The 16,580-nt window shown below is 38.3% G+C and overlaps 1 long non-coding RNA gene and 1 pseudogene across 2 annotated transcripts in view; both read left to right on the plus strand.

Moving 5' to 3' along the window:
- Window positions 1-5,514, plus strand: part of LOC116226527 (uncharacterized) — a 57,612-nt gene extending 52,098 nt beyond the window's left edge. For both annotated transcript variants that reach the window (XR_004166340.2, XR_016465540.1), the window contains exons 3-4: window positions 2,573-2,656; window positions 4,940-5,514. This is a non-coding gene — a long non-coding RNA (uncharacterized LOC116226527). The remainder of the gene's footprint in view (window positions 1-2,572; window positions 2,657-4,939) is intronic.
- Window positions 5,515-11,169: 5,655 nt separating this feature from the next.
- On the plus strand, window positions 11,170-13,984 carry LOC149918521 (testis-specific serine/threonine-protein kinase 6-like; annotated as a pseudogene).
- Window positions 13,985-16,580: the final 2,596 nt, after the last annotated feature.

Genomic DNA, 16,580 nt, shown 5'->3' on the forward strand with positions numbered 1-16,580 from the left:
TAAATACTCAAGTAGAAGTAAGACAATGAAATTTATTTGCCTGAAATTCCACTTTACAATATGTTTTGGTTATGAAAACACAAAGACTGTAGTGGGAATTGGTTTAAGGAAAGGAAAGGAAAGGAAAGGAAAGGAAAGGAAAGGAAAGGAAAGGAAAGGAAAGGAAAGGAAAGGAAAGGAAAGGAAAGGAAAGGAAAGGAAAGGCAACAAACCAAGACACTAAACACTTGCACACCTGTAGAAGTTAAATAATGAATAGGAAAGAAACTCTTACAGAAGACTCTGAAATCATGCAGTATCAAATGTCATAGCACCTACTTTGGCTTGGCTCCCAGTGAAATCCTTTACAGTTTGGCTTACATCAGAAACTCAACACCAGCCTGAATTCCTTGAAGCGATTCTGCTGTGGTCCCTCAAAGTGAGGTTAAAAGTAAAAATGTGTACTCAAGGAAAATAACCAAGAATCCCACAACAGAGTTTCCAGAAATACCTAGGAGATTTAGAGGTATAAATTCCATGCATCTTTAATCTCTTGTTTGCAGTCCACTTGGCAGTAAATGCAGCTAAGATGCTTCCCCTGCCCTGCTATAAGTCAATATTCCATGAACTAAAGCAATGGCTGCCCTCTGAAAGAAATCTTGCTCCCGAATTCTACCTCCCATTTGTGGCGTGATGCTCTTAGGCTAAAGCTGACCTTTATTGGTCCCTTTTGGGACTTGATCTACCTTGTTAAGACAGCATCAAGTGGATTAGGGCCTTTTTAGGTAGTTTTGAGATGTTCTAGTAAGTCAGATTTATTCATGGATTGAGTTGGACCAGGCCTGGACCAGGTTACCTCCAGAGATCCCTTCCAACTCAGCCATGTTCTGAGGGACAGGGGCATTTGATGCAAGTGGTGTGCTTGGGCTCAAGGATGGCAGACAAGGGGGTAGAGATGGGGAAGCGTTGGAGAAGGACTTTCCTTTCAGCAGCAGTGAAGTGTTATGTGGGCTTCTCCTTTTTCTCGAAGTGGTGCTACATGCAAATGTATATCTTCTCACTTTCTAATTATTCCACTTCATTGCCTTTTTTTTTTTTTTTTTCTTTTTTGTATAAATGTCAGCTTAGAGTGGAGGCTCTTCACAGCACAGATCTTGTTATTCAGTCTGTCTGTAAACTGCCTACTATAGTGCTGAGGCTACAGAACTATTTACGAACAGCAATAATATACCTGTCACATGCTCCAGTAAGTGTTCACTTTACCTCCTGCCACAATTTGCAATGTTTCTTGGGTGTGGTTCAAACCTGCTTTCTTTGGCCAGCAACTGCACTTTGAAATAGTTGATATTCTGATATATTATTTTAAGGCTCATTTTTTTAGTAATTATTAAATATCTCCTCATATCTTCTACATCTCAGCACTCAAAGAGAATGATTTGATCTCTAAGCCTTTTTCAGTTTGCAGTGGTTGGCAGAAAGCTGACCTCTATAAGACTGACTGTGTTCTCTAGGGTATATGAATTCATTGAATTTCAAAGGGTTTTTGTTCACTTCCTTTTCCTCTCTCACCTTCAAAACCACACGGTCACTGTTTTACGATAAATGCTTTGAGATAGATAAGGTGACATGCTTCACTGTCAGGGTTGGTCATCTGGACCAAAAAACCCTTGGTTTACCCTCCATTAGATCCAGCACTTGTAAAGTACCTGAGAAAAAGGCATATTACATAATACGTGGTATACTTTTAAGATGTTATCCCTGGTGTGCCCTAGAAACTTTGATGAATTTGTGAGGCTGTGAGGCTCTTTTCTGTTTTTATATTTATGAGTAGTGAAATTCTTAGTTTTCTGACTTCAGTCATTTAGTAAAGAGAGGTCAGATTGTATTTTCCTACCTTGTACTGAGAGAGACTAGGTTCAGAACTAACAAGTATCCTAAAAACCTGCCTGTCTGGTACTTGCCCAGTATCCCTTTGAGGCCTGAAATATATTGTAGTGGTGGTACGTGTCTCCCCTTCCTCCCTCCCTTCAAGAACTGATAAAGAGGAGAGAAGGAAGGATGAAGTAATGTTTTTTCCTTGTCCATAAAGAATAAGGACTGTGGGGTATCAATAGGAACATCAGTTGAGGTTGGGATCCCATCTGTGAAACACATCCCATTGTGCATTTATTGTATAAATGTACGTTTCCTACATTCCTTGTGGTAAGAGCAAAGCAACAATAATCCAGCAAAGTCTTCCCTGCAGATGAGATTAGTGGTGACGTGTTGCTGTATCTTTTTTTCTCTAGGCCTCGTTTACTTCTTTTGTTGGTGCTTGTATCCTAAAATAAGAGCCAAAATGATTTTAACTGCTTGTTCTTGTACAGAGAAAGAACAAGAGAAGTACACCCCTGGAGTGTGAATTGGTACAAGGAAGATAACTTGTGACTTAAGTCAAAGTGTACTTATAATGTAGCACAAAATGCTTTTTTATGTATGCACACAACTATTCTTTCACCTTATATTTGTATAAGGGTACTGTCTACAGAGAATTAGGAAAACATTAAAAGCTGAGTAGCAGAATAGTAGCAAGCTCTCAATTCTTTCTTTTCAGCTGTATGTAGGACTGCATGAATGCCCATGTTTGAAAACTTTATGACAGTAACAAAATGGATCCAGTATGTACAACTGAATGCAGGTAATATTGAAAATGTAGATTCTTTCATGGAAAATGTCGTTTATGTACTCACTAATGTTGTACTTCTCATTAGCATGACTTTTGGTACAGCTATTCCACACAAAGCATGTAACTGGGGAGCTGAAATCTGTGTGAGAGTCAGAAAGGAAAGGAGATATGGAGCCAGTAGATGCTCTTAAGTATTGACTGAGCCAGGATTCCTCAGTGAAAGAGTAGTAAATACGTTCCTTGCAGGCATGCCTGCCTGAGTGCTTGTACAGAAGAGAGATCTCATAGAGATATTAGATATTAGAGATATTATTACTCATATCTCTAATGAGATATGAGTGAGATGCAAATAGCCAGATTACCTGTGATAAAGTCTGGCAGTGAAGAGGCAGAGAGAGCACAGCTCATAACGATGCTCCCAAAACATCCTGTGCAAGTATTTATACTGCCTAAAGATGGATGTATACGTACTGGAGAAGTGACAGTTCTATCTACAGGATGGCAATCCATAGATTTTTTTCACGTTGAAGGAGTGGAGGCCTGCAGTAGCAGCAATGTGGGATTCTAAATAGGAGTTATGGGAATGTGGGGGATGCAGGATAAAGCTCTTGGTGCTGAATCTTCACTCAAGTTATTGTCTGAAAAAACTGGTTCAAAAATTAGCTTGGATATACCTATCCCAGACTGCAGTCAATGACAACTGAAACTGGATGACTACTGAACTGTCCACGATATGCAGACAGTAGTATGGTCATCCATTAAGGAGCACAAATCAGACTCAAATGTAAAAATCAGGTTTAAGCAAGAGAAGACCAGTAATGGGGATTTACTAAAAGAAAAAGATATCTACAAAATGGAAAAAAAAAAAAAAAAGTAAAAAAGAAAAAAAGAAAAGTGTAGAAGAGCTATAATAGCTCATACATGGAACAAGAAAAGAGCTATGCATCAGAATGTGCTAGTTGCCAGCCGGTAATTGTCTCCTGCCATAAATTAATGCATGTACAATGAGGGAGACTTGAACGTTTAGTAGTTTGTAAAGGGCTTAGTTCTTTTCCAATGAATAATGTGTATTGTTAATTTTATCTAGAAAAGTCAGATAGTAACAGGATATAAAGCATCTCAGAGAATTTCCTAAAAAGGTCTGTAAAAGGATCTTCAGGAGGTATGCAGCCTTGTCAGAAATGACATCAGAACTCTGACGAATTAACAATGTCATTTACTCTGACAGAGAGACTCTTGTGAATGGCATTCTGAAGAATGATAAGTATGCCAGATGTAGGTCAGACTGACAAATAAATAGCCTGACTTACCTACAGGCCTTGATTTGCTGGCATTTTGAGATTCTAGGCCAGCTTTGTACCAGATCTGCTCATCCCATATCATATTTAATCCATACATTTTTTTGCAGCCTGTCAAAGATTTATTTGATATACTGTGCATATAAAAACTAATATTCCAGTACTGAATTTTTTTAGTAGCTAGTTTAACTTGATTCACTGTGACATCCCTGTGTGTAATGACATCTCAGCTACCAGTTTCGCATCATTAATTATGATATTGCTCTGTACTGTGACAACAGGCCTAAATTAAAACTTATTTTAAAATGTATAAACTGACATTTCTCAGGGTCATTTATTTCATGAAGTAATGGGTATTGTAAACATGAATGAAATATCACTTGAACTTCTATGTTCTGCTAACAGTCTTTTTGGAAGACTGTTATTGGATAAATAGAAATAAGATAGATGTGAGGCTCTATTTTTTTTTTCTGTCCATCCCACGCCAACATTTGAATAACTTCATAGCCTGTGAGAAAAAGGTTTTATTTTAACTTTCATTGAAGAATTCTACTGAATTTGACCTTATATCATCCACTTAAGCAGATGGCTTAAGTGTGTTCCAAAAGTCTTTCCACGGGAATTTAAGGATACACAGGCTTAGGAATTTAATCTAAATTGTTCAGGATTAACTACAAAAAATAATCACGATCATTTTATTCAGTGAATAATGGATTTCCTTAATCTGATTTGAAAACTTGATGCAACAGCAATGCTTTCTGTATTTTCACATGTGGCAAAAATGGGCTGTTAGAAAAAGTGTTCTGATTGTATAATTTCACCTTTGATATCTTGTTTTCCCAGCTTTCCATATTATTTAAGTTGTACATTTATTTAAGAAACTACAATTGCTCCCTGCTTTTCCCCTTATAGTGCAAGTATCAAATAAAGTCTTGCTCCTTTTTTTCAATGGGGCATGCATTTGATTTGTTAACAGATGGTCTTTTTTCCTCTACAGTGCTAATCAAACTTGGATACATTTGGATTTGCATGAGGGAAAAGCTGACAAGGCTGACTGAGCACATCTGCTTAGCTGTTTCTTGCAGTTCCTGAGAAATGACTCAATATTCAGTGAAGGCCAAAATGCTGGAATTGGAGAGTCAATATGGCAGCAAAAACTTTAGCTTCTCTAATCAACTTGAATAGAGAGGATGCTCATGCTTCTCAAAAAAGCATTCAGGTTGAGGGCACCAGCTTCTTATAACTGTTGAACTGCAGCATTACCACTTAGCAGCACCTGAGCAACATCCTGTCTGTGAGAAGAAAAGGCAACCAAGGCATTTGACTTCAGCTATGTGGAGGCTTTTCCAAAGTATGTTATGTTACCAGCAAGGCATTCTTAAGCATTATTTTGCAAGCTTTGCATATCTCTTCAAACTAATTTTTGAGACACACGCACGTTCTAAGTGTGCAGAGCTTTCAGAACTGAGGGTCAAATCCAACTCTTGATGCAGAAAGAGTGGTAGAAATGCTGCTGCTGTAGTCCTCCCATGTGAATAAATGGGGTTTCATTTGTTTTGTTTGCTTGTAACTTTTTTTTTTGTTAGTTTTGGTTTTTTTTTGTTTTAAACTCCTCCTGAAAAGGAAAAAGAAAATATCTCAGTTTTCTACCGGACTTTCCTTTACTCTCTTTTGCTGTGATTTCATTCTAGTATTGTACTTCCTAGTTATTCAAACTGAAGAAAAATGTTCTCTTATCCTTAAACATTTTTCCTTTCTACCCAGTGCATCAACATATAAGAACTGTTTATAGAGATTTCGTTCTCCATTTGTGCAAGCAGAAATTTGGGCTCTGCTGTTGTAAAAGGGAATGAATAATGTCTATTGGCCACGTTCTTACCTAGAAATACCTGATACAAATGCACACCCTTTCACAGGGGAAGGTCAGTTGTGATAGTGAAGTTCAGTTCAGGTTAGCATTGAAAAATAATTTGAGAACACAATGCTGAAAACTATTCCCTGAGTCCCTGCAGGGCATCCATCATCTGGGGCCTCCTTTGTAGATCTTTTCTGACTGATCCAGAAAAGAGGCTTGCAGGAAGACACATGTTAATAAATAATACTTATTCTTTTGTCAGCTGAAGACTCTCATATGACTTCAAGGGATATTTCTGGCTCATTTTCATCTCTAGAGTCTGTCCTAGAAGTGAGTAGCTCTACTTACAAAGTTGCTTATGACCTGGCAATGTTTTAATACTCTAATGGTTACTGAAAATGTGTGAGGAATCTGAATAAAGAAGCAAAATGATATAAGAGTTGAGGAGATAAGAAAAGACACCATCTGAGTATATAGTGAATGTAGAATCTCTCCACTAAAAGGAGCTCAGAGTCATTCATATGCTTTGGAATATGCTCATCCTTTATAAATATTTCAGTCTGTTCAAACTGACTTCTCTAAATTAGCAGTTCAAAGATAAATCTATAGGGGCAACTCCAGGTAATCAATTTTTTTGTTGATCACAGAAGGAAACCTGTTAATACTGGAGTATATTGTTCACAGGATTTAGGGAAGCAGGATTTGACAGGTTTATTTGATACTCTTTATTTCTGCTTTATTTATGTTCCCAATATATAGATAGCTCTGATCAAATGCACTAAAAATATATTTTTTTTTCTTTTTGCAGAACTGGAAAAATTTCACACTAATGTAATGTGAAGCACTCTTGCAATAACAATATTAAGTAAGGATGGTAACAGGGTTTGGTGCTTCTTTGTATACCTATGGAAACCAAATTTTTCAAATCAACAGTTTTACCTGAAGTCTGTAGAATACAAGAGAAGGAAAGGTTTAACTTTTGAGACAAATTTTATTTTTCTTAGTCAACTAGATGTTATAGAAAAATATGAAGAATATTTACTTGGGCTGCAGTAAAAAAAATAAATAAATAAAAATCAATGTTTGCAGGACTCAATAACTGCCATTTGTGTAGGCAACTTAGCTTTTTAGCTTGAGAAAATATCTCAGGGACGCTGTGCTATTGGTATTTTTTTGAAAGAAGTGTAGAAATTAAAAGTGTATTTTTCTGATGATAATGCAGACCTAAACACTTTGTCCTTCCTGAAGCACGTAAGATGGTAGAATGGTCTTCAGTTCTTATTTCTGATATGGGATGATGGATCTCCTAATGCATGTGCTTTGGTTGTCCTTTGTCCTTGAAAATAAGTAATATCCACAATATTAACAGTAAAGTGGTAGTTTTTTAGTTTTTTTTTTCATTTGTATGTTATTAATGCCAGTGCAGCATTCATTAATACAATCACTATGTGGGTGGTTTTAGTGCACTTTTATTCATCACAGGTAAGTCTTGCCAGAGTTTCTACATTTATCGCTTCAGGAAGATGGCTATATTTATAATCAATCTTCACAAGTGAAAATATATCATGGTAACTTTTTAGTAAGTTATTTTCTTTCCCTTTCAATATCAGGTCCTCCTAATATTCTCAAATTCATTTACTATAGCATGTTCTTTGTTTGGTAGAGATGAATTCTGCAACAACTTGAGAGCAACAACTTGAGATAAACATGATGTTCTTCACTTCTTAGTACACAGTCATATGAGAGTCTTCAGCTGACACAATAATAAATTTTGATTGGACTAGTACAGTTTATCTAATATTCCAGTGGTTACTTTTTAATTGAAGCGGTATGGAGAAAATCAGTTAAACTGAGAAACCGTTACTGTTTCAGGCAATATTTTTTCCTTACAGCATAGTAGGAGCATTACTTAAGCTGGCATTTTTTGAAGATAGTATACTTTAATCCCTCATCACTGATCAGAGATTCAGGAACTCTGTATCTGCAAAGAAGAATAATCCTTTCTATACAGTGCATTTGTGATGTTTCTCTTTTATCACTTACGACATATCACTTTATGCTTCCCTCATATTATGTCATGATAAAATCCAGTTTTCCTTATAGTAATTGTATGCATTGCTTGATCAAAAGCTACAATATTTGAGTTAGGGAATGGATAAGTAATTTTGGTTTCTTTGTTAATGTGAAATATAAAAGCTGAAGTAAAGGAGAGAGGTGAAGCAGCTGTGTTATCTAGAACTTAACACAAACCAGCATTCCCTTGCTGCTTTAATTTAAGCATTTCATCATTTGTCCGTTTTATGGTGTCACATCATTTTTCAATGATGAACTGTTTTTTTTTATATAAGTCATTATATCTATTGTCAGATGTGAGCTAATTCTATGATACGTTTGTATCGTTCCTTCCTTATAAATGTTCAAACTGATCCATATTTCTACAGTAGAGGAAACAGGAAAGTTTCAAAAAAACGAAGTTTGAGCAAAGCAGACTTTTTCAGTTGAAATAAAGCAGCCAATGGAAAGATTTTTCATGTCACTGTAAAACAGAGCTATGCAGGAAGAGTCCTTTAAATAATGCTAAACTGTTGTCATTATCTTCTCAGGGCATAATTTATGGGTATTTATGGTGACATTATGTGCATAAAAATTTATCTGATTTTTTCCTTGGTTGACTTCAGTTTTGGACCATAGTTTTGCATGTTGTATTGAAAACATGTACAAAGGAAGTATCTGTAATTGTTCTTTGCATATTCCTGTGTCAAACATCTGTTCTTGGTCTATTATAGACTTAATGGTTTGTTGGGGTTTTTTTTTTTTTTGAGTGATGGAAAGTGTTCTGGAGGTGAAATAAGTTCTACATAGTCTCTGTATCAGTTCAATTCATGAGATTTTGGAAGACTGTCCTTGATGGCCCAGGTCATTTTATGTTCTTTTGCTTTGGAGCAATGGGCGTCATAACAAATAGAATGGCTATATATGGATAGTTCAGATGGGAATCTGCTACAGAAAATCTAGCAGATGTTTGTAAGGTCCCTCTATAGAGGGATGAAATATTTGTAAAGTATATTCTTGAATGCTTATATTCAAATGATGTTGCTGGAAACTTTGCAGGTGCAAGGGATGCAGGTGGGCATCCCTGCTCCCTCTTATTTGCTGGCAAGACCCGGAAGATGGGAACAAAAGAGTTTCTGCTGAGATCCCAGAGTCAGAAGCTGTCACTCCAAGGAGAACTGACTCAACAATTTTGGATTTGAGCTGTCACTCCAAAGACAGCTGACTTGACCACTTTGGACTTATAAATAAGTTGGTACTACCATTAAAAAGGGGCCATCATTGCCATGGTCACTGTTGTCATCAATAGAACAACAATGCCCGACAACCCACCACTACTGAAGATCAATGACTGAACTGTGAACCACGCTGGATCCATGGTGGTGACTATCTCTTGCTTCTTATAAAGACTCCTTGCTTCTTCTTTCCTATCTTTTCTATCACCCTCCTTCCCTTCCCCATTACCCTAATTGATAATAGTGTCCATTCTCCCCTTCCCCATCTCCCTGAATAAGATCTGTTATAAACAGGTCGGACCAACATTTGAACCATTGTTTCTTAATCTCACGCCGGTTATACATATATTAAAACAACCTTCTCTCCCTCCTATAAATTGGAGCAAGACAATCTCAAATGCATAGATATGGCAAAAGTATCAGTCCAAACGCAGTTCCAACTCATGCCTATTTTAAGAACATGTCACGTGCAAAACATCGGAGTGCTAAAATTCTGCAAGATCTAATGGAATACTGGAATTTTAAGTACTTCAGAGACATCCTGAGATAGGATGGTGTAGGGGAACTGTGAGGTCTTGGCTTGAATTGGTGACTGAGAACATGGTAAAAGGGTGTGACCAGTACATGGAGCACAAATTCTTTGCACCTATGCTTCCCACGTGTGGTGGACCGAGGGTGGAGCCATCCTGGCTTCATATAAGGGCCAGCCACTAAAGGGAGAGTATCTGTTGGGCCTAGACTGTTTCCTGAGAGGGAATGCTACACAGCTGGAGAGTCTCTTTGCCATTGGGTAAGTCCAACTCTTCTTTCTTTGTATGACTATTGACTTATTTGTGAATTCTTTACCTGGTATTGCCAAGAACACATCTGAAAAAATTTTGCTTTTTTGTGAGCAGAACTGATAGAAAGAACCAGGTGAATCTTAAAAGAGCACCCAGTTGTAGCTTTTCAAATGTCACTGATCTAGTAATTTGAAGATTCATATATACTCCTACTTGGATGTGGAGAGAGTTTATCTTGTTTTATGAAGGTATCTCTAGATTATATTGTTTAGAACCCAGTTAATCTACACAGCAATTACTTTCTCTATACGAGTGTGCAGCAACCTTAAAAAGCATGGGAATAAATTATGTACACTAAACTTTGATAAAGACACATGAAATGATGGTATAAATGTAAAAAAGACACTAAAAATTCACTCTTCTAACTCTCTGTGAAGAAACTGTTTCCATTGCTTCCATTTTACAGATAAGGAGAACTGATATGAAGCCTCGTGCAGGAAATGCTAAAGAATGTACCTATTTTTAAGCAGTTTTCTGAGTTTATCTTTGAAGAGTTTAGACTGTAACTGACTGAAAATCTATAACGTTGTTTCCTGTTGAAGCAGATTTCTTGATCACGCTGTAATCACAGGACTTTCTTATCTTAGTAAGGAGCCTGATGTCTCTGTATCTGGAGATACTTAATGTACCCTGACTAATCCTATCATAGAATAGAAGCAGAACAACTGGCAGCACAGAGACAAACCAATGTGGGCTGCTGCATTGTGGAAAGATATTGCTGCCTGAATAGAGAACATAGCTGTAAAAGTACTTTGCATGGATACCCACGTACTTTAGCAATGTGCCACTGAAGAACATTAAAACAACAAGCAGGTGGATTGGGCTGCTAGGATTGAAGTGGCTCAGACAGATCTGGACTGGCCACATAAGGGTAAATTATTTCTATCTCTGTGGGACTATGATACCTTCGGCTGTAAAGGAAAAGATGTAACATATAGGTTGATTCAGGATTGAGGGATGGATTTTGACTATGGATGCATAACATTTTAGTTTTTATATTTTTGCTTAAATGATATATATAAAAAAAGAGACAAACATAAAACTAGTGGGATATTTGACCTTGCTTTTGTGAAATCACTGTGTCTGTTTTGATGGAAGGGATTGCAATTCTTAGTGAGTCTTCCAGGTGCTCATCAGAGGTTTTCAATGAAATTTTACTCTCGCTTGCTTCATCCGTGAAAGTAGTTGTTCACAAATGTCCAAACTGCTAAAAAGTGAAGATGGATAAGGTGTGACTATAAAATGAAAGACTTTTCTCTGGTAAGATAGTTCTTGTAGAAGTCTAGAAAGGTGCCATGACTAAATTTTAGAGTTGAGTATGTGATTGCAACTCTATAAGTTCCATGTGAAAAGTACCGGGTAATGTATTTGTCAAATGGAAATGGAGTCTCAAATACACAAAGAAAAATTTCTAGCAATCTTTAAAACACTGAGCTCTTGAGTTCACACTGCACCTGTACTGTGCTGTGCCAGGCTCTGCCCTTCATTGAACTGTAGAATGACTTGATTGGGAAGAGGCCTCATTAGATTCTTGTGTGCCCATAATTCACACCAGTCAAGATCCAGAAGAAAGGGTGGCATCCCTTTCTTCTGCTGTATCAACTTCACTACTCAGTTTTGTGTCATTAGCAAACTTGCTGAGGGTGCATTTGTTCCCATTTTCTATGTTATTGATAAGGTTGTCGAAGAGCAGTGGTCCCAAGACAGACCCCTGAGAGACATCACTATTCATGGCCTGCACCTGCATCCATAGACCACGACCCTCTGGCTGCTACTTTCCAAACAATTCCTTGTCCACCCTTCAAATCCACATATCTCCAATGTAGAGACCATATTAAAGGCCTTGCACAGGTCCAGTTAGATGACATCAATTGCCTTCCCTTTGTCCACTGATGCCGTCACTACATCATAGAAGGCTACTAGATGGTCAGGTATGACTTTCTCTTGGTGAAGCGATGCTGTCTGTCTCAAATCGCCTGCTTATCCCTTGTCAGTATGGACAGCTTCCCAAGAGATCTCGTCCAGCAATTCCTTAAACACCCTGAAGTTTGTTTTCCCAAAGTTCAGGATTCTTATTCCACTCTTTGACAGGCCCACGTTCCTTGAGGTCACAAACTCAACCAGGACGTGGTCACTGTAGTCCAGGCTGCCTGTGATGTCTTTAACTATCTCTCTGCATTGGTGAGCACCAGGCCATCAATGCTTCACCTGTGGTCAGTCTGTCCAGTACCTAAACCAGAAACTTAATAATTGGTGGACTCGAGTCTCCCGGATGGCTTGTAGCTTACTATGTTTCTCTAGCAGATATCCAGATCATTAAAATCCCAATCAAGGAGGTTTGTTTGGCTCTCTCCTGACAAATCTACTGCTTCATAAGGTGACAGTGTTGGCTCAGACAGTGTTAATAGCACACTGATGTTTTGGTTGTTGCTGAGTGATTGGTGCACATCCTGGTCTTGGCTAGGTTTCTTGGTGAGGAGAGACCACCATTGTGATGACATGGTAGCAGGGAGTGGGCCAGAGTATGAGCTGTCCCAACCTGCATGCAGCCTGTGGACTGTACATGCTTGGACTAAATGGACAATTTAGAGCGATGGTCCGTAGGCTACAGGCATGATATCTGTGTGTATATCAAAAGTCAGGAAATGTGAGGGTAATTAATGCAGATGTATGAGAAAGTACGAAATATGAGTATGATGTAAATTATGGAATAAGGGGTGGATATTATCATGATTTCAGTTGGGACAGAGTTGATTTTTTTTTCTTCAGAGTGTCTGATATGATACTGTATTTTTATTTTAGGAGAAAAACTATGTTCATAACACATGAATGTTTAAGTTGTTGCTGAGCAGTCAGCTTCTCATACTGTCCTGCCAGTGAGGGCGGCTGAGGTGGCACAAGGTGCTGGGAGGTTGATCTAAATGTCCAAAGTGATATTCCATACTATATAGCATTATGGGGAAAAAAAAAAAAAAAAAAAAAAAAGCTTGAAAAACAGAGGAGAGTTGGCTGGGAAGGGGGGAGGAGAATGGAGGGGAGAGGGTGTTGAGTGGTGTGAGTGAATGATTTTGTGGTGCTTAACTACCTGCTGGGTTAAACCACAACAAATGGGGACCCATCAGATCCCCTTGACATCACACTAAGGCACTGCCCCACTTCATCACAATGGCTGAGTGAGTCATGAACTCCACAGGGCAGCTGCATGAACATTATGAGAGAGTGTAGGTCAACAACTGCCATGCATTGATTAAGCCCAACTGGATCACCTGACTGATGCTGAAAACTGATGCAGATGAGAAGCTATTCTTCAAGTAGAGCTTCATGCTGGGTCTTAGTGGAGGACTGCTGCTCCAAGGTGAAAATAGACACCTCCCCCAAATACAGGGTCTACCTTAGCCATCATAGTAGTGTATCAGTGGTGGACCTCCCCATTTGTGCAGAAGCTTCTGCCCTGGGAGCTCTCCATCCTGCATGAGATCCATCGCCTCCAATATTGTGTACATTTTTGAGACCATCAAGTTGAGAACGGAAAGGTCTACGTTGTGATGGAGGTGTGGTAGCCACTGATCTGCTATAGCAGGTGCAACAGCTGGGCAATCTGCCATGTGTCACAGAGGCCTGCGACATCGGTGTGCAGGTTGTGAGGGCTGTGCACTACCTGCATGACTGCAATTTGGTGTGCTGGGAGGTCAAGTGTGAGAACATAGTGCTCAGTGCCAATGGCTGCCAGACCAAAACACCATCTCTGGTTACAGCAAGGTTAACTGCTACCCAGACCTGAGCACCCCCACCTGAAGCTCAATAATCTACAGTTTACCAGAAGTGCTGCTGTGCAACCCCCATAATGCCAAGAAGTACAACATTTGAAACATGGAGGTGGTCCTTCTCATCACGATGACTGGCTACATGCAGAAATCTTGAAATCTATTCTCAAATTCCTTTATCAAAATGGGAAGCGTTGACAGTATATTTTCTTCTGTTCACAGTACTGTTTGCTCAGTCTATCAAAATGCATAAAATTAGTTGCCATACTTTGAGCTTGCCATAATTTAAGTTTCATTTTGCATTCCATTATGGGTTTGAAACATAGCACAGATGAGTAGATTTTTCACCTTGAAGAGGCATGCTAACTCATGTAAATTAGTAGTCAAATCCACAAAAAATGCCAAATCTGTGAGTCATTTTTAATCTTAGAGTTCTGGTACAAATTTTCCTTTTCCATAAACGATTTAATTTCACAAATGATAAAATCTTTGTAGCATTTTACCCTAAATTACCTTCCTTCAGAAAATTAAATGATGACTTCATAGTTAATGTCCATACTTCTAAGGAACTCCCGGAATTGGCAATGATCCAATCCCTTTAACTTTATACAATTCATAGCTTTGATGATGATTTGCACAATATAATCCATTTTTAAAGCCTTTGGGCATAAATTTTAATGATGCATGATGCAGTGATATTTCATCAAATGTGATTTGCTGGTGGCAATTGCATCATCTTCCATTAATTTTATAAGTCCCTCTTGTTTACCAAACATGGCTGGGGTGCCATCAGTGGCTATACCAGATAGATTGACAAATGTTAAAGAATATCACTTCAGTGTAATTTTTACTGCATCATGCAAATCAGTGAATGTAGTAGTACTTTTTAATGGCACCATAAAAGCCATTACATCAGCTTTTTGTTGAATGCTCTTCCTTCACCCCCAGTTTTTCGTTTTTGGTTCTGTTTTCTTTTGGGGTGACGTGAGGTAGGTTGAAATATTTGTATTGATGATTGCTGTTTGGCTGTTGTTGAGCAATTGGGTGTGCAGTTGGGGCCAACATAATAAACAGGCATTACTTTTGGAGCTGCCCTCATGAATTATATGCATAGTTAATGTATATAAGTAACAAAACATTTTAATTTTTAATATTAATGAAAACATAAAAAAGGAGAGCTACAAAACCATAACACCAGTGGGATATTTGACCTTGTTTTGTGAAATGCATCAGTCTTTTTTGATGGCAGTGGATTCAATTCTTAGTGAGGTCTTCAAGTGTTCATCAGTTTCATTTTTTCCATACTTCATCCTTGAAAACAGTTATACGTACTGCTAGAAAGCAATGATGTGAATAAAGCATGACTGTGAAGTGAGGGATATTTCTCTTTGCTAAGATAGGGCTTATGAAACTCCAGTAGAGAGAGACATGATCATGTTTTTTTATTTTAACGTCTTACTGCAACTCAGTGTTCCAAGGCTCTCCTTGTCTTGGTCTCAGCCCAGTTAGGGTTAATAGCACACTGATGCTTGATTGTTGCTGAGCGATGGATTTGCTGGCTGCTGCCCTGATGGTACGGATCACAGGAGACGTGCAAGGCCACAAGCAGCCCACAGGCCAAGGGTTGGATGTGTTAACCTATCATGCATGCTATGACTTTGAAAGTCAGGAAAACAGTGCCTTATTTGGATGATAGCCGCAGCAGGTGCCTTTTATTTTTTTTTCTGATATTAAATTGTAAGTTTTTCGGAAGGATAAAAATTACCCTTTGTGTCAGGGCTAGGCCATTGTTCTGCTCAATGAGCTTGTTTACACAGTAATGCATCACCTATGCTTGCAAAAAGATAAATGGCGTAAATTATCTACTGTATAACATATGCAGATTTATAACAAAATGTGTTCTATCTGTGATGAACATGCTGCAACTGAAACCACAATGATACATCTTTATGATCATGAATATGGAATCAGCAGCTGAAATGAGATTTCAGTACTGTTATGAATGTTTAAAAGCTTTGGTGCCACATAAAATTATATGTATCTTGGGATACTTATCTTTCATTCCAATGTGCAGCTTTGGAGTGCTGGTAGACAGCTGTCTGGGCTAGAAAGGTATCTATTATAGATGACTGGAAGCAGCCTCTGGTATTGTCCAGATGCATAGTGTGGAATGACTTTCCTCTTAACTAGAAATTGTCAAGATTCTTGTCTTCCTAACTTCACAGCTCTTAAAGCAGCAGAGCTGGAATGCAAGCTAAGGCTCTCCTCTAGGCTTATGCACACAAGCCCACCATGACAACATTTCTATTTAGCAAGGAGGACCTGAAGCTTGAGTCAGATGTGTTAGAATTTTTAGTTGCTTATGCCCTGATTATATTCAGTTCATACTTCAGAGCGTTGAGCAGTTTTGAGCTTCTTAATGCAGTAAGCTGGACACACGAAATTATGTGCTGTTCCTAACCATGTGGGGAAAAATCTGGAAGAAATGATGTCCTTGTCTGCTCTGTCATAAATACAAGGATGGAATCCAGTCCTTCCCTGTGCTGTCTAATGCTGGACTTGCTGCCTTTACTTGCAAAATCTTTCCTTACTGTTTTCATTATGCAATTTTTAAGTCCTGTAGGAGAAAGCCTCCAACTTTTTGTGATAGGGATTTATTTCTAAAACTAAGCAGGAAAAACACTCCTTTTATCATGTATTTAAAGACTAGTAAGTAGAGTGGGATGGAATTTTCATCCAGTCAAGTATAGCAGAAAGCGTATCTGGGGGATGTGTTAGGTTGGTGTAGGAGAGGAATCCAGGAGCACTTCTGTATTCCAGATTTGGAGTTCAGTTCAACCACAGTAAACTTCAGAAGATCTGGAAGTATTCCAGCATGCATTTCTCTCAA

The sequence above is a fragment of the Phasianus colchicus genome, chromosome 3 (genome assembly GCF_987193195.1).
Source record: "Phasianus colchicus chromosome 3, bPhaCol1.hap1.1, whole genome shotgun sequence".
NCBI lineage: Eukaryota > Metazoa > Chordata > Aves > Galliformes > Phasianidae > Phasianus > Phasianus colchicus.